General features: G+C 43.1%; 1 protein-coding gene across 2 annotated transcripts in view; it reads right to left on the bottom strand.

Annotated features, from left to right (window-relative positions):
* The window catches only part of MOK (MOK protein kinase), a 488,814-nt gene that overhangs the window by 86,359 nt on the left and 387,423 nt on the right, over positions 1 to 15,032 (bottom strand). The window lies entirely within an intron of this gene.

Raw genomic sequence — 15,032 nt, 5'->3', positions numbered from 1 at the left:
TGTGACAATTCAGACTAGTTCAGGCCACAAATCCATAAGAATGGCTTGGGCAGCAGGTATTATTCATTTTGAATGTATATTCAATTAATAAACAACTGTTTTGCTCATCTCTAAATTAGATGAACACTGCCACAACATGACAGACTGTACTATGTGCCGGTGTTGACAATAAAGTGCCTGTGCCGAGCATGATAAACCACCGGCTTAAATTAAGCACTGCTATGCCGTAAGCTCAGTGACTCATATGACCAAATATGCTCAAATTCTTATATTGTTATATCTACCTGCTACCGCAAAAAAAGAGAGAGTTCTTGATTTTTGTCAGTGGAATTCACTAGGAGGATCCACAGGCAGCATTTCAGTTCCTCCAAACAGATTGAAAAAAGCCTAGGTAAGTGGACATACCTAAATAATGAACTATACAAGAGCCCAAACACAGAAACCAGAGGAGCAGAGAACGGTCCCAGATTGGGACCAGATCCCACTGCCAAAAGAAGAGTATCAAAAATCTGCAGAGTCCCTCACCACTACACCTTTACACCAGCGATTTAGTTTGTGAAGTGTGATAAGCTCTTTATGGCGAATAAGACAAACATTATTGTTAGGGAAGGACCATTTTATCAACCCAAGGAATATTGTTTGTTGGCATCTAAACTTACATACACACTTGGCCCACACACCATACTTCCAGTCAGCCCAGAGTAGGCTTTAATCTTCATAAAACTTGGAGTCCAGACACAGAGGCCAGATGATAGGGAAGCCTCATTCATGAACCAACCCCACAACCCCATGAATGGTCCTCATGGACACCGAAAGATTCCTCATCTATGCCAAAGCCAGATGCTAATAACTGAACTTGCAGAGCCCTGCCTCTTTCTTTAGGGTAATATGGGTGGTAATGTAGGGATACTGCCTTTAAGTCCACAAAGGGAACTGAAGGTGCTGGGAGAGAGACAAAGTCACTCCCACCTCAGATTCATAAGCTTTCTCTAACCTCCTAACATACATGTATGCACTCCCTTTCACAAAATAGCTACCACAAAGTTAAGTCCTTTAGAGCAAGGACATACCTCTGCCAGTGACTCAGGATTTGTATCAGCCCACATAATCCCTGCTGCTTCCTCTCCTGTGCAGGAGCCCCATAGTACCATCACTCCTGTAAGAGGTCCAAGCACACTGGGGTCAAAAAAAAACTGCCTCACCCACTAAAAGGCTGATGACCAACTTTTATTCCACAACAAGATACCTACATAGTGAACTGCACACAGATGGTAGGTCCTGCTCCTTTGCAGTTCTAGAACTCAGGCTGTTCTACAGACAAAGCATGGCGTGAGACTGTATGGTGTTCAAAAAGGTCCTGAATCAAGCTGCTAATGCCCCAGCATTATGCAAATTGTTACTGAAAAACACCAGACTATCCATGGAATAGCATGCCAACTCCTGAGACATGCTGAGAGGATGCCGTAACCAATCTGGCTCACAAGCAACTGGAGGGCTGCCCAAGATCCATCTACAAGTGTAACTTTTTACCTGGAAAAATACAATCTTGCCTGTGTCTTTTTTTCTTTTTCATCCTCGTGGGACCCTGCCCCTTGCCTTACACCCAGTTGTCTCTATCCGATGAGGCATTGTGCACAAGCCCATTACCACCTTCAACGGCCTAGTTACTGAAATAAGAGTCCCCAAGCCATGTATGGTGGTGATGACTTATCTCAGCTCGCCTTACTGATCAGAGGTTCAGCACCCAGCGGGCTTGCATGCTACCGTGGTACTAAAGCTGAAATGCGTCCAATGTGGTCTTTGCATGTGCCTTTTTGCCTGTGGGCCCACAATGTCAATTTCTCTGAGGCGCAGACCATATCTACCCTTTCACTACCAAGATATGTCTCCATAGGGTACAGAGCTATTGACCTTGGGTTCCTATCCCCTTTGTGTTGCAAGATATCTAACGTGTGCTCTCTAACTCCAAGTGCAGCTATGAAACTAAGCAGGTTTCCTGTGAAACATAACTGTCTAAGGTGAATGCTCACTCTTAATATTACCTCACTAGAATCTTGCTGCCTTCTATCTTTTGCAGTCTTTATGTTGTGTTTTTGTTACACTATATTTAGACTTCATGAGCGGAGAGTGATCATTGCTAGTATATTAGGAAGCATAATTTTTGGCAGGAGGATTGAGATAATCATTGTTATCAAAATAATTAGCAACAAAACAGTATTCACGATCAAATTGTGGAAATGTGGATTTTCCTGATCAGTTATGTCCCCTATCTTGGACCCCAACGGTTCTATATGCATGTTACAAGTACATGTATGTTCCCTCCAGTTCCAGTTTCTAAGACGCAAACATATGTGTGTCGACCGTCGACATGTTCTCTGTCAGATCCGCCATGAATGGGCTGGATATTCGATTCCTAAGTATGAAAGGCCACCGACTTTATATGGCTAAGTTACTCCATTTTTACAGTTCAGGCAAGTAGGCCCGATTCTGTCCTCAAAGCCTTTCCCTGCTCTCTGCCTCTGACAGCTTCAGCTTGAGCTTGCATCTGTGACCATGAACTTTGTCTCATTCTCTGCGCGGCCCACGAAGCCTGACATCAGCCTATTCTCTGCCAAGAGCTGTATTTCACCTTCGAATTATCTGCTTCCCCCTCAGCCGATGCATTCCTGCCTAGTAGCTTAAGTAAACATTCCTCCAGTTACCAAGCAAAAGGCCCGGTTTCTCTGCCCTCATGCAAGTAATTCATAGCCCTGTCATCATGGAATATTCCCATCCCCTCGCATTCAGTGTAGACACTTAGACGCTTGTACACACACACACAGTCAGTATAGAATAGATTCTGTCCGAGAGCCCTTCCCTTGTGGATAACACAGTTCTTTAAACATAGGATGTTAGATATGATTTGGGATTAGGTTGACTTGACCCCAGACTTCTCGTCTCCACATGTAGAGCTAAATGTCAAGTCCCCTTCACCCCCTAGTTGCACGTCAATTACACGTCATGCTGCCGCGCGCGCATCTATGCCAAGTATTATCTTATAGATCCACCTATGTCTGATAATTCTAACCAATCATGTTTCTTTTATTCCTTATTACGCCTAGTTTCGATTATGTCACTGTCACGTCATTTTTCTTATCAAATGTTACGCCTTCTACATTCGTTTCATTGTAATGTACTTATTATAAAAATACATGTCTGTTAATAAATTATTGTACTTCACTTCCTGAACCTTCGTGGTGACGGAACCTGAGGGCCGCGACTCGAGTCGGCCATTTTGAATGGAATAAAGCCCATTAGAAAACCTCTTATACCACGGATTCTGCCTCTTGTTATTTTGAGCTATTTACTTTAATTTAAGATTCCTTATGAAATTCAGTCCGGTAATATTTATTTTATTTACCACATAATGGCGCCCGAATAGGGACACTTTCTCATCTCACGCGCCGGCGGTGCGTTGCAGGCCCGGTCTCCTGCCACAGCTGGACGGACCATAAACGCGTACCAGCAGGATTTCCTGTAAGCTCCCTCCGGTCAAGCGGGGGCGACTGAGGCTGCGATCAACCCAGACGAGGCGGTGAGAAGTGCGAAGTATCCCGACCAGAGCCTAGCTGAGAGAGCAAGATCCGAGGTATACAGAGGCCCACCAGGTTTTCCGAAATCCCGACGTCCAGAGGGTCCGATGTCCGCAGTTATCGAGTCCTGTCCATTCTCTGAGGCCTTCCGTTTCAAGGAGCTACTCGGTGAGTACCATCGCCGGGGAGGCGTGTTGACGCGCACATAGGTTGTGCCGGTCAAGACGGATTTGGGTACACAAATCCGGTCTGCACTGTTTAGCAGTGTATATGTACTGTTTAGCAGTATATCAAGTATTCCGAAGTATTCAGTTATTGTCAAGAATTCAGCGTGGTGATTAGTTAGGCAGACTGTCATCATTGTCGATCATTGTTATAATGTTTAATGTTTAATGTTTAAAGTATTCAGAAAATGTCTTGCATATTGTGGTATGAATGACTGTTCATTGTTCACTGTTCATTATTGTGTTTCTCGTATTAAGTAAGTTCAAGAGTAAGTATCAGATCAGTTGTCAATATGCCGCTCTTCTCGAAGTTAAGACAGATTACTACCAGAAAAGGGGTGCTTGAAGAAGCAGTTCCCATTCCTCCTAGAGACACTCCAGGACATTTCATGTACCATAAACATGGCTTAGATGCCATATTGTTTCTTGATCTATGGGTAGATTATACCAAAGGATTACCGGAAAGTCAAAGGTGGCCCATAGCGGGAACCTGGGATGCAGAGTGCATCATGAAAGTGGAGGAAGAGTTATGGAAAAGAAAGGTCAGACAGTCACAGAAAGACGCTGTTGAGTTATGGCGTAAAGAATCTCATAGACGAACAGAAAAAGCACGTAGACAAGAAGAGAGGAGTAAAGAAAGTTCAAATAAAGTTCAAGAAAATCTATTAATTGAGGAAGGTATCCGAGTGAAATCAGAACAAGTGAATAGACAAAGAAATGCTCTTATGAATGGTATGTATCCCCTTCTAGCCGAAGGACTACCTAAGGCTGCTCCAGAGATACCAAAAGACTTGCCACCCCCGTTATTTCCAATTAAGGTACATCCAAAGGGGCATCCCAGAACCGCAGAAGATGTTTTTCTTTCCTCATATCTAGATGACGCAGCTCCCGAGTATGCTAACGCTGCACCACATAGACCGTCTGGCGGAGGGGTTCAACGTCAGGATCAGGTATCTGTCCCCGTGCAACAGCAAGTCCCGATACAAGCTTCGGCAAGCACATCTGTTTCCGCATCTGTCTCCGCAGTCGACTCTACAGGGGTATCGACACCCATAGTTGCTGTGTCACGTTCGACGAACCCATTCACACCCGACGCCCCAGATGGGGCCACGGGAGGTGCTAGCAGTACTTTCACACCACCTAGAATAAATAAACTTGTTTTTCAAGAGTCAACACATTCACGTACACCTAAGTTCGTAAATGAACGTACGCTTAAGGAACTCCTTGTAAATTGTAGATATGACCCCGTGGTCGGTAAAGAGGACGAAATGGTCCTGGCATCATTACGTATCAGACGAGCCGCAGAGTATTTAGCAAGGTTACCAGGAATGACTACGCATCTGGATAACATATATCATTTTGTTCAAACAGGACGAGATCCAGGATGTATTAACAGAGCTATGGAATTCCAGAAAGTAGAGATACAGGGGGAACTGTTACGTTTCCTCATAAACTGTGTGATCAGAAATCAAGACCGTCCGGGGGTAGACCCGAATGCAATGCTTATTCTTACAAGATGGAGTCAGAATATATCAGAAGGGAGACACGATAAGCAAAATTGTATAATAGCCATGTGCCGAAAAATACGTAAAGAAATAGAGCGTATTCATGAAGAGAGATTGGGAACAGACGAGTTTGAGCAAGATGAAGTGTCCGAATCAGGGAATTCCGCGAGACAGTCAGAGACCATAGCCTATGTAGGCAGAGGAAGATCTTGTGAAAATACTAGATGTTTTTCTGATCCAATACACTCTGTATGTCCAAATAATAGCAGAACGTATCCGACGCCTGTAATAAATCTGAAGTCTCCTGAACATTCGTTTCAAGCCGCAGATAAAATACTACGAGAACGAAGAGGTTACCACCTCCTCGATTCCATGGATGAGCAAGAATTAGCCAGATCAGCCGTGCACTGGGTTGTTAGTCCTGAAAAATACGGTGATGAGACCGTAGCACACACGTTTCTCAACCTCAGTACAGATGAACAACGTTTAGCTGGAATCTATATGATTCAGCAACTCCTCATATTATATAAGAGCCAACATGCTGACCCTGGTCCTTTACCTGATATATTAACGGAACTACTCACGTACAGATGGAGAGGTTCTAGTAACAAGCTAATTAAAGAGATATTAGTGTCACGTAAGCAGTACGTCCTTTTTGTAAATCCAGATTCTCTCTCCTTGCCCCCCAGAGAAAGAGCACCGTACTCCATGGATAGACAAAATCCTTTACGGGAAGTGCACCCAATAAAAGGCGAAGACAATGAGTTTCACCGTGTATTTGTTTACACACCCATATCAAAAATGGAATTATTAGAAATGAAGAAAGTAGTACCTAGTCATGACAAAGACCCAGCGGGTTTCCACCGAGAAATTAAAGACATGTTACTGATGGGAGAGTACACCTTTCCTGATATTATGACGATATTAAAGGTGCTTTTGCCTGCTGGCATATATGAAAAACTGAAAGAAAAAGAGTGGGAAGTGGGAGACCAAAAGATAGACTGGACAGCATTAGCAGAGGAAGAAAGGGGCCGAGCTGCAGGTTCAGGGCTCGGGGATAAAGTTAAACTATTACCAGGTTTACTAGTACAGGTACTGCCACGTTTATTAACTACAAAAAAGGAAGATTGGGGTGCAATCACAGCCTGTAAACAAAAGCAAGATGAAGACACAAGCGATTATTATGCTCGATTTGAAAAATGTTTTGGTATAAATAGTGGTATAAAAGCAAGTAGTGACTCATATCCACATTTATTTGTGACAAAATTAGTGGAAAATGCCTTGCCCCCAGTGAAGAATAGAATATTGAAATTCGAGAGTACCTGGCAAAGTAACACTCCGTCGCAAATGCTACAAATGTTACAGTATCATCACAATAGAATTAGGGATGAACAAGAACACGAGCATAGACGCATGAAGGATACAAAAATGAAAATGCTAGTTTCTCAGACAGTACCAGCAGATGGTCACAAAAAGGGTGTGACACATTCTGGTGATTCTGCAGTTCCTGTAAAAGGAACCTGCAATTACTGTAAACAACTAGGCCATTATGTACATGATTGTCAAGTCCTGAAACGTAATATAGCTACAGGTATTGCAAAAGAGAGACCACGATTAGTTAGACAAGATCAGAATGAACAAGGAGCTATGCAGCATGGACAGTCCGTGCCAGTTCAGCAACAGTCTATGCCAGCCTCACAGCAACCCATACAGTTTGTGCCAGCTGCACCACCGTTGCCTGCTACTGCCACACAAACCACAACACAACAAATGTATCAGACTGCACAGTATGAATACCCTGAGTATCAGCGTTACGCATGAACCAGCCTAGAGAGGGAAGTTGACTTACCGCTTATCGAGATTCCGGTAGATCAAGAAGGACCTTATGTACATAGTGAATTATTAGGTCAAGATAGAAAATTCTTACTCGATACAGGGGCAAGTCGAACAACCATAAAACGTAGTGAAGTTCCAGGGGCACCCCTCTCAGGCTCTCAAAATGTTTCCCTTGGTTTTTCAGGAAAACCTATTGTTAATGAAGTATCACAGCCTCTACCACTTACGATAGGACCTTTGACACGAACTACAGATTTATTGCTTACTAAATCATGCCCAGAAAATCTGTTAGGAATTAAAACTCTGAAAGCACTAGGAGCCATAATATGTTGTTCTCCGGAAGGAGTAAGGCTGTTTTTGCGTGATTTTAAAGGTCACTATGTGTCTAGAGACATGGATCCCCGACTACAGACTTTACCAGTACATTTATGGGCACAAGGCCCTACGGATGTTGGCTGCATGAACATTACACCCTATCGAGTTACATTGAAAGCAGGAGTGGTACTACCACGAATGCGACAATACAAGTTACCGCATGATGCTGTAGTGGCTTTGCTGAAAATAATTGATGAGCTAATTGCCCAGGGAGTAGTTGTAGAAACAGACTCCAATGTATGTAATTCACCGATAATTCCGATTCTTAAACGAACTGATCCTACTGCTCCACCAGTGTACCGATTGGTTATTGATTTGCGTGAACTAAACAAGTGTATTGTACCACAATTCCCTGTGGTCCCTGATATATCATCATTGTTGACAGCAATTGATTCCGAAGCAACATTTTTTACTGTAATTGATCTCAAGAATGCCTTTTTCAGCGTCCCAATAGATCCGGAAAGCCAATACTTGTTCGGATTCAGTTTAAATGGGCGCAGCTTCAAATTCTCACGCGCTCCTCAAGGATTTACAGAAAGCCCCAGCATCTACAGCCAAGCACTGAAACGAGAACTTGACAGTATACACATGCCAGTCAATACTGCACTGCTTCAATATGTCGATGATCTGTTGATCACCGCGAGAAGCGAGCCAGAATGTGAAAAAGCTTCTCTGACAGTTTTACATTTCCTAGCCGACAAGGGGCACAAGGTGTCCCCTTCTAAGCTGCAATTCTGTGTTCAGCGAGTTATTTATCTTGGTCACTCGCTGTCCAAGGAGGGAAGGCAGCTTACACCAGATCGCATCCAGTTAATTGCTAACATGTCAATACCCCAGACACAAAAGGAGGTGCGGGCTTTCATAGGCCTCACTTCATATTGTAGGCAGTGGATCCCTCAGTACGCATTTCTAGCAAAACCACTCATTCAGTTAACCACACAGGAGGCAGCCACATCGACTGTTCTCCCTTGGACTCAGGAACATACACAAGCTTTTGAAAGCCTAAAGGAAGCTTTATGTCAAGCACCTGTTTTAGCAACACCATGTTATAGCAAACCTTTTACACTCTTTGTTACAGAACGCGAAGGTACTGCCTTGTCAGTACTCACTCAGGATCAAGCAGGATCACGCAAGCCATGTGCTTATTTTTCCAGTACATTAGATCCCGTAGCTCAGGCTTTGCCTGCATGCCTGAAATCAGTGGCAGCGACAGCTTTAGCAATCAGACAAAGCGATGCCATAGTATTAGGACACCCATTGACAGTACAAGTACCACATGCAGTAGAGGTTCTTGTGAACCGAACACAAACACAACACTTGACCATAGCAAGACTTACCGGTTATGAACTGACATTGTTTCAACCACACATAGAGATCCGACGGTGTAATACATTGAATCCTGCTACACTATTACCTGTAATTGGAACAGACCCACTAGCTCATGATTGTGTTGAAATCATTGAAATAAAGACGAAACCTAGACAAGACTTGACAGACGTTCCATTGTTAGATCCAGACCTGACGTTGTATGTAGACGGATCCTGCATGAGAGCAAGTACAGGAGATTTAGTGGCCGCGTATGCAGTCACAACAGACACTGAAGTTATTGAGACACATTGTATAGATATTCTGTCAGCCCAAGCAGCAGAACTTATTGCTCTAACGCAAGCCTGTATTCAAGCCACAAATAAAAAAGTTAATGTATACACTGACTCACGTTATGCATTCGGAGTTGTACACGACTTCGGCGTGCTATGGCGAGAGAGAGGTTATTTAACGTCCCATGGTGCCCACATTCAGCACGGACCCCTCATTCATGCCTTGTTAGACGCAATACATCTACCCACTGCTATATCGATTATGAAATGTAAAGCACACACGAAGGTTACTGATACCATTTCTCAAGGCAATGATTTAGCTGACAGAACAGCTAAACAGACTGCTCAGAATCGCACATTAGACATGACAAAGCCAATAGTTCAGACACCAACACAGTGTATGACGATTAAGGATCCCACACTTGACGTAATTGACATACAGACACATGCCACAGCAGAAGAAATAAAGAAGTGGACTGAATTAGGAGGGATCCAGACAGATCAAGGATGGATGACGAAGGAGAAATCTGTATGGTTTCTCCCCGATTCCATGGTTCAAGCCATTATAGCTACAGTTCACAGTCCAGCACATTTAGGAGAGAAGGCTATGCTAGACAGCATTCAGCACATTTGGTTCAACAAACATTTACGAGCAGCAGCTAAACAAAAAGTTCGTACCTGTATGATATGTTGCCAGTTTAATCCAGGAAAGAGTGTTCCCGTAGAGCAGGGTGGATTTCAGCCTCCTGACCATCCTTTTGAAGTCCTCCAGATGGATTATATTCAGATGGAACGTTGTCGAGGATTCAAATATGTCCTCGTAGTTGTCTGCGCTCTCTCCCGTTGGACAGAGGCGTATCCCGTATCAGATTACACTGCCTCGACTACTGCCAAGCAGCTAGTTCGAGAATTCTTCCCACGGTACGGTTTACCACGTGTTGTATATTCAGATAACGGCCAGCCTTTCTCATCCGAATTAATGAAACATGTCTCACTCTTGTTGGGATATCAGTGGAAATTCCACTGTGTCCGACACCCCGAGGCAGCAGGTCTCGTAGAAAGACATAACCAGACACTGAAAATCAGACTGTCCAAAATATGTAGAGAGAAAGGTGTCGACTGGATAGTAGCATTACCAGTTGCACTCTTTTACATGAGAATGGTAGCACACTCTAGAACAGGGCTATCCCCGTATGAGGTGATCTTTGGTAGACCACCGAATATGTGGGGGACGCCTATACCACGTAAAATAACTGATGTTGACTGTAATATGCTGACAGATTACCTGGCTTCCTTGATGTCTGCACTACAATCTTCTCGTTCACAGGTAGCTGCAGCCTTTCCCGACAACACTGAGGCGAAACCCCATGACGTTGTTCCGGGTAATCTTGTCTTTGTGAGAAACTTCGACAGGAAAAGTCAATTGGAGCCCAGGTGGAAAGCACCCAAGTTGGTCCTGTTGACCACAAGAACAGCCGTGAAGATCGAGGGACGCAAAGGGTGGATTCACTCAAGTCACGTCAAAAAATTTCATGGACTTCCTCCTGACACAGACAGTACTGCCCGTGTGTCTTCCCCCATTGACTCAAAGCTACCTTTGGCTGAGGCCAGTAGCACCGAACTCTATAAACAGAAACTCAGGTCCAGATCTAAACTGTCGGACGATTTGATTGTTTAAGTCCTCTCCAAGGTGAAGCGGTTGAATCTGTCCCGACATGTACCCCTTAGGTCTGAATCATGTAGAGTCCAGAATCATAATGAAACGACATGCTTATTGTAAATTACTGCGTAACCACTGTATTGTGACATTATTAATTTTGTTTTTATTGAGTATTTTAGTAATTATTACGAGTATGATTTTGCATATATATCATCCTATCTCTAGACATGTTTATAATGTTGCTGCAGAACATTCTTTTAGTGACCTACCGCCACATGAATTATCCTATAGACTTGCGCTGCGAAATAACACATTCATTAGTATGTTACATCATTCCCATCAGACTAGTAATGCCACCAATTGTTGGGTGTGTGGCCGACTCCCTCCCTATCAGAATAACAAAGGAGTTCTGCCTTTCTTTCCACATCCATTCACACACAATGGCTCCTGTGGAGCATGGTTTAGTTTATTAAATTCCATAGACCCAGACACAGCAGTTTATCAACAACATTGGATATGGGGAAATCTGAATCTAGTTTTATTCAAAGTCTGTCACCCTAATAAGGAGGGTCACCTCAGTAGAACAGGAACTGATTTAGAAAATGAAGTGTATAAATTAGGTAATTTTACGCCTAATCTTATGATTCTGAATGTCAAATCCGAAGTTGAACTAATTTTGCCCACTATGTCAGTATTTCCAGTTAAGGGTGAATTATGTGTAAGAAAAGTTGGTTCCATACATATGGGCCATAGCCAATGCGTTACTACAGTAGAATATAGTGATCAAGGTAAATCTTCATTTAGAGCTTCTCGCCATTCTTACTTCATATGTGGTCAGACGGCATATATGCGTCTGCCTCTAGATTGGGATGGTACCTGTTACATCGCATTCCTTTTGCCACCTGTTTTCCTAGCTCCCCCTGATTATTATCGAAATGTTCATTTAGTACACAATAGAGAGAAAAGAGATCTCCCAGTTGTCGATTATACTGAGACAGCATGGGACAAGTATGTAGATTTCAATAAAGGTATCTTTCCCTATATAGGTACTATATCAAATAGTAAGCTGATACGCAGACTCACCAAGACTCTTGAAGCTGTAGTAAACGAGACTATAGCCGCCCTAGGCAATCTGACAGAGGAACAATCAGTGATGAGAATTGTTGTTCTCCAGAATCGTCTTGTCCTTGACGTCATCCTGGCCGATAGGGGCGGAGCTTGTAGGGTCATCGGATCCAGCTGCTGCATATTCATACCAGAAAATTCGCCATCTGTATATAAAGCTATAACACGCCTTCATAAGATTGTAAGCCAGATACACGAGAATCCAGGCACTTGGACGTGGTCCGGGTGGTTTTGGAGTGTGATATCAGCCTGGGGATGGAGAGTTCTATCCTTCCTAGGTATTGGCCTTCTTATGCTCTTCAGTTGTTGTTTATGCCTACAATGTGGACCAGCGATTTGTGGTCTGTGTGCCACATCATGCATTCCACATCACAGTTCTCGTTCAAAATACCGGAAGAAGAAGGAAGAAGAAATGATGCTCCATGAGCAAATCGAAGGAATGATGAAGATTGATGTCTCGTGAAGGGCAAGAAGGGGACAAGGAGGGAATGTGGAAATGTGGATTTTCCTGATCAGTTATGTCCCCTATCTTGGACCCCAACGGTTCTATATGCATGTTACAAGTACATGTATGTTCCCTCCAGTTCCAGTTTCTAAGACGCAAACATATGTGTGTCGACCGTCGACATGTTCTCTGTCAGATCCGCCATGAATGGGCTGGATATTCGATTCCTAAGTATGAAAGGCCACCGACTTTATATGGCTAAGTTACTCCATTTTTACAGTTCAGGCAAGTAGGCCCGATTCTGTCCTCAAAGCCTTTCCCTGCTCTCTGCCTCTGACAGCTTCAGCTTGAGCTTGCATCTGTGACCATGAACTTTGTCTCATTCTCTGCGCGGCCCACGAAGCCTGACATCAGCCTATTCTCTGCCAAGAGCTGTATTTCACCTTCGAATTATCTGCTTCCCCCTCAGCCGATGCATTCCTGCCTAGTAGCTTAAGTAAACATTCCTCCAGTTACCAAGCAAAAGGCCCGGTTTCTCTGCCCTCATGCAAGTAATTCATAGCCCTGTCATCATGGAATATTCCCATCCCCTCGCATTCAGTGTAGACACTTAGACGCTTGTACACACACACACAGTCAGTATAGAATAGATTCTGTCCGAGAGCCCTTCCCTTGTGGATAACACAGTTCTTTAAACATAGGATGTTAGATATGATTTGGGATTAGGTTGACTTGACCCCAGACTTCTCGTCTCCACATGTAGAGCTAAATGTCAAGTCCCCTTCACCCCCTAGTTGCACGTCAATTACACGTCATGCTGCCGCGCGCGCATCTATGCCAAGTATTATCTTATAGATCCACCTATGTCTGATAATTCTAACCAATCATGTTTCTTTTATTCCTTATTACGCCTAGTTTCGATTATGTCACTGTCACGTCATTTTTCTTATCAAATGTTACGCCTTCTACATTCGTTTCATTGTAATGTACTTATTATAAAAATACATGTCTGTTAATAAATTATTGTACTTCACTTCCTGAACCTTCGTGGTGACGGAACCTGAGGGCCGCGACTCGAGTCGGCCATTTTGAATGGAATAAAGCCCATTAGAAAACCTCTTATACCACGGATTCTGCCTCTTGTTATTTTGAGCTATTTACTTTAATTTAAGATTCCTTATGAAATTCAGTCCGGTAATATTTATTTTATTTACCACAAAATACAGAATACAAACCGTATATATTAAGTATCCACAATAGTCCAGCGATGCTCTATACATAAATCATTACTTGGCAATAGTCACAAACATCACTTCTTAAATGATTACACTGGGGGATATGTGTTCTTAGCTCTATTTTGTGCAATCCTTCAACATCAGAAATATGGCAGATGTTCCTTGAGTCAGAGGAGATCTGTCTCTTGCCTTGCCATAAGGATATGCAATGGCCAGATGAAATTAAATGTTGTCATAGCAAACGCAGGGGTGCACTGTTTGGTTTCCAACTTTGTGTTATGATTGCTCAAAGGAAAGACCATCCACGTTCAATGGCAATCACTACACTACAGAGCACTGAACAGGTTTGCAGTTCATTTAAACTGTCCATTCTATGTCACAGCACCTCATAAGTAGTCTAAACTTTCAATCATGTGCTCCGGCCTTCGTCACCAACGCTTGGGTCATCAAAGACGTTTCAATGGCACATATATTTCAGGAACCCTTTTCAAAATGCGTTACTAGAAACTCAAGGTTTGGAGACATGGTCTTTGTATTGGCAGATGTATTTCAGCCTATTATTTCTAGAGGTGTCAGATGTTCACCAGGACCCATGCCTCCTCGAGATGCACAGGCTGTATCACACAACCCTAAATAGTACAAAACTTTCTGCGGCAGCAACAAACAAACCATCCCTCATCTACGTCAACCAGGTTAGCATACAAAGATCATAGATCTGCTCAATCGGGTAAGTAGGGTGTTCGGCTGCGACAATAGTGCGAGCCCAGCACAATAATCCATTTCGACTGGAACTGAAGGTTAGTGAACCATATTCAGTAAGTGTCCATTCGGTGTGACACAGCTCCACTTCAATCCTCCGAAAGATCAAAAGTACATCGATGCTTCCACAACTTTGCCACATGGTAATACATTATAATCCACTGACTGGCTAGTTGTGCCATTATTCCGCCTCTCCCATTTGACACAGTTGTGAATGCGCTGCATGTGGGTTGGCATTTGTTTCCCTTTGTTGCAACACCAGGACTCATAACTGCATTGACATCAGAGGAAAAGTGAACGTCATTATCATTTTGATCATCCTCACTGGACTCAACACAACATATTAACTTACTTTCCTCTCCTCTTCTCCATGACTACCCCTTTTTGAATGCATAACAGCTTATTTGAGTACATCCCCCTAGTATTGCTATTTTAATACCAAATTATCATGCTGAATGTTACCTTTCTCAGTACCTGCACACAAAATTGTGCCATTATATCAATGATCCAGAATCCTTACTATGATGGATCCCAGGTCATCACCATTCACAACTCTATGGGTCAGAAACCTGCAAACATGCTCAAACAAAAATACCTCACAAAGCCTTGTACAAGGGAGTTTTTTTTGGATTAGACCTTGAGTGAATGCTATTATTTTACTTGTTTCTTGTAGTTCCAATATCCACATTTAATTATGC

Source organism: Triturus cristatus, chromosome 9, assembly GCF_964204655.1.
Source record: "Triturus cristatus chromosome 9, aTriCri1.1, whole genome shotgun sequence".
In the NCBI taxonomy this organism is placed as follows: Eukaryota; Metazoa; Chordata; class Amphibia; order Caudata; family Salamandridae; genus Triturus; species Triturus cristatus.
Note: the sequence above shows the minus strand (reverse complement) of the source record. Positions and strands in the feature narration are given on the sequence as shown.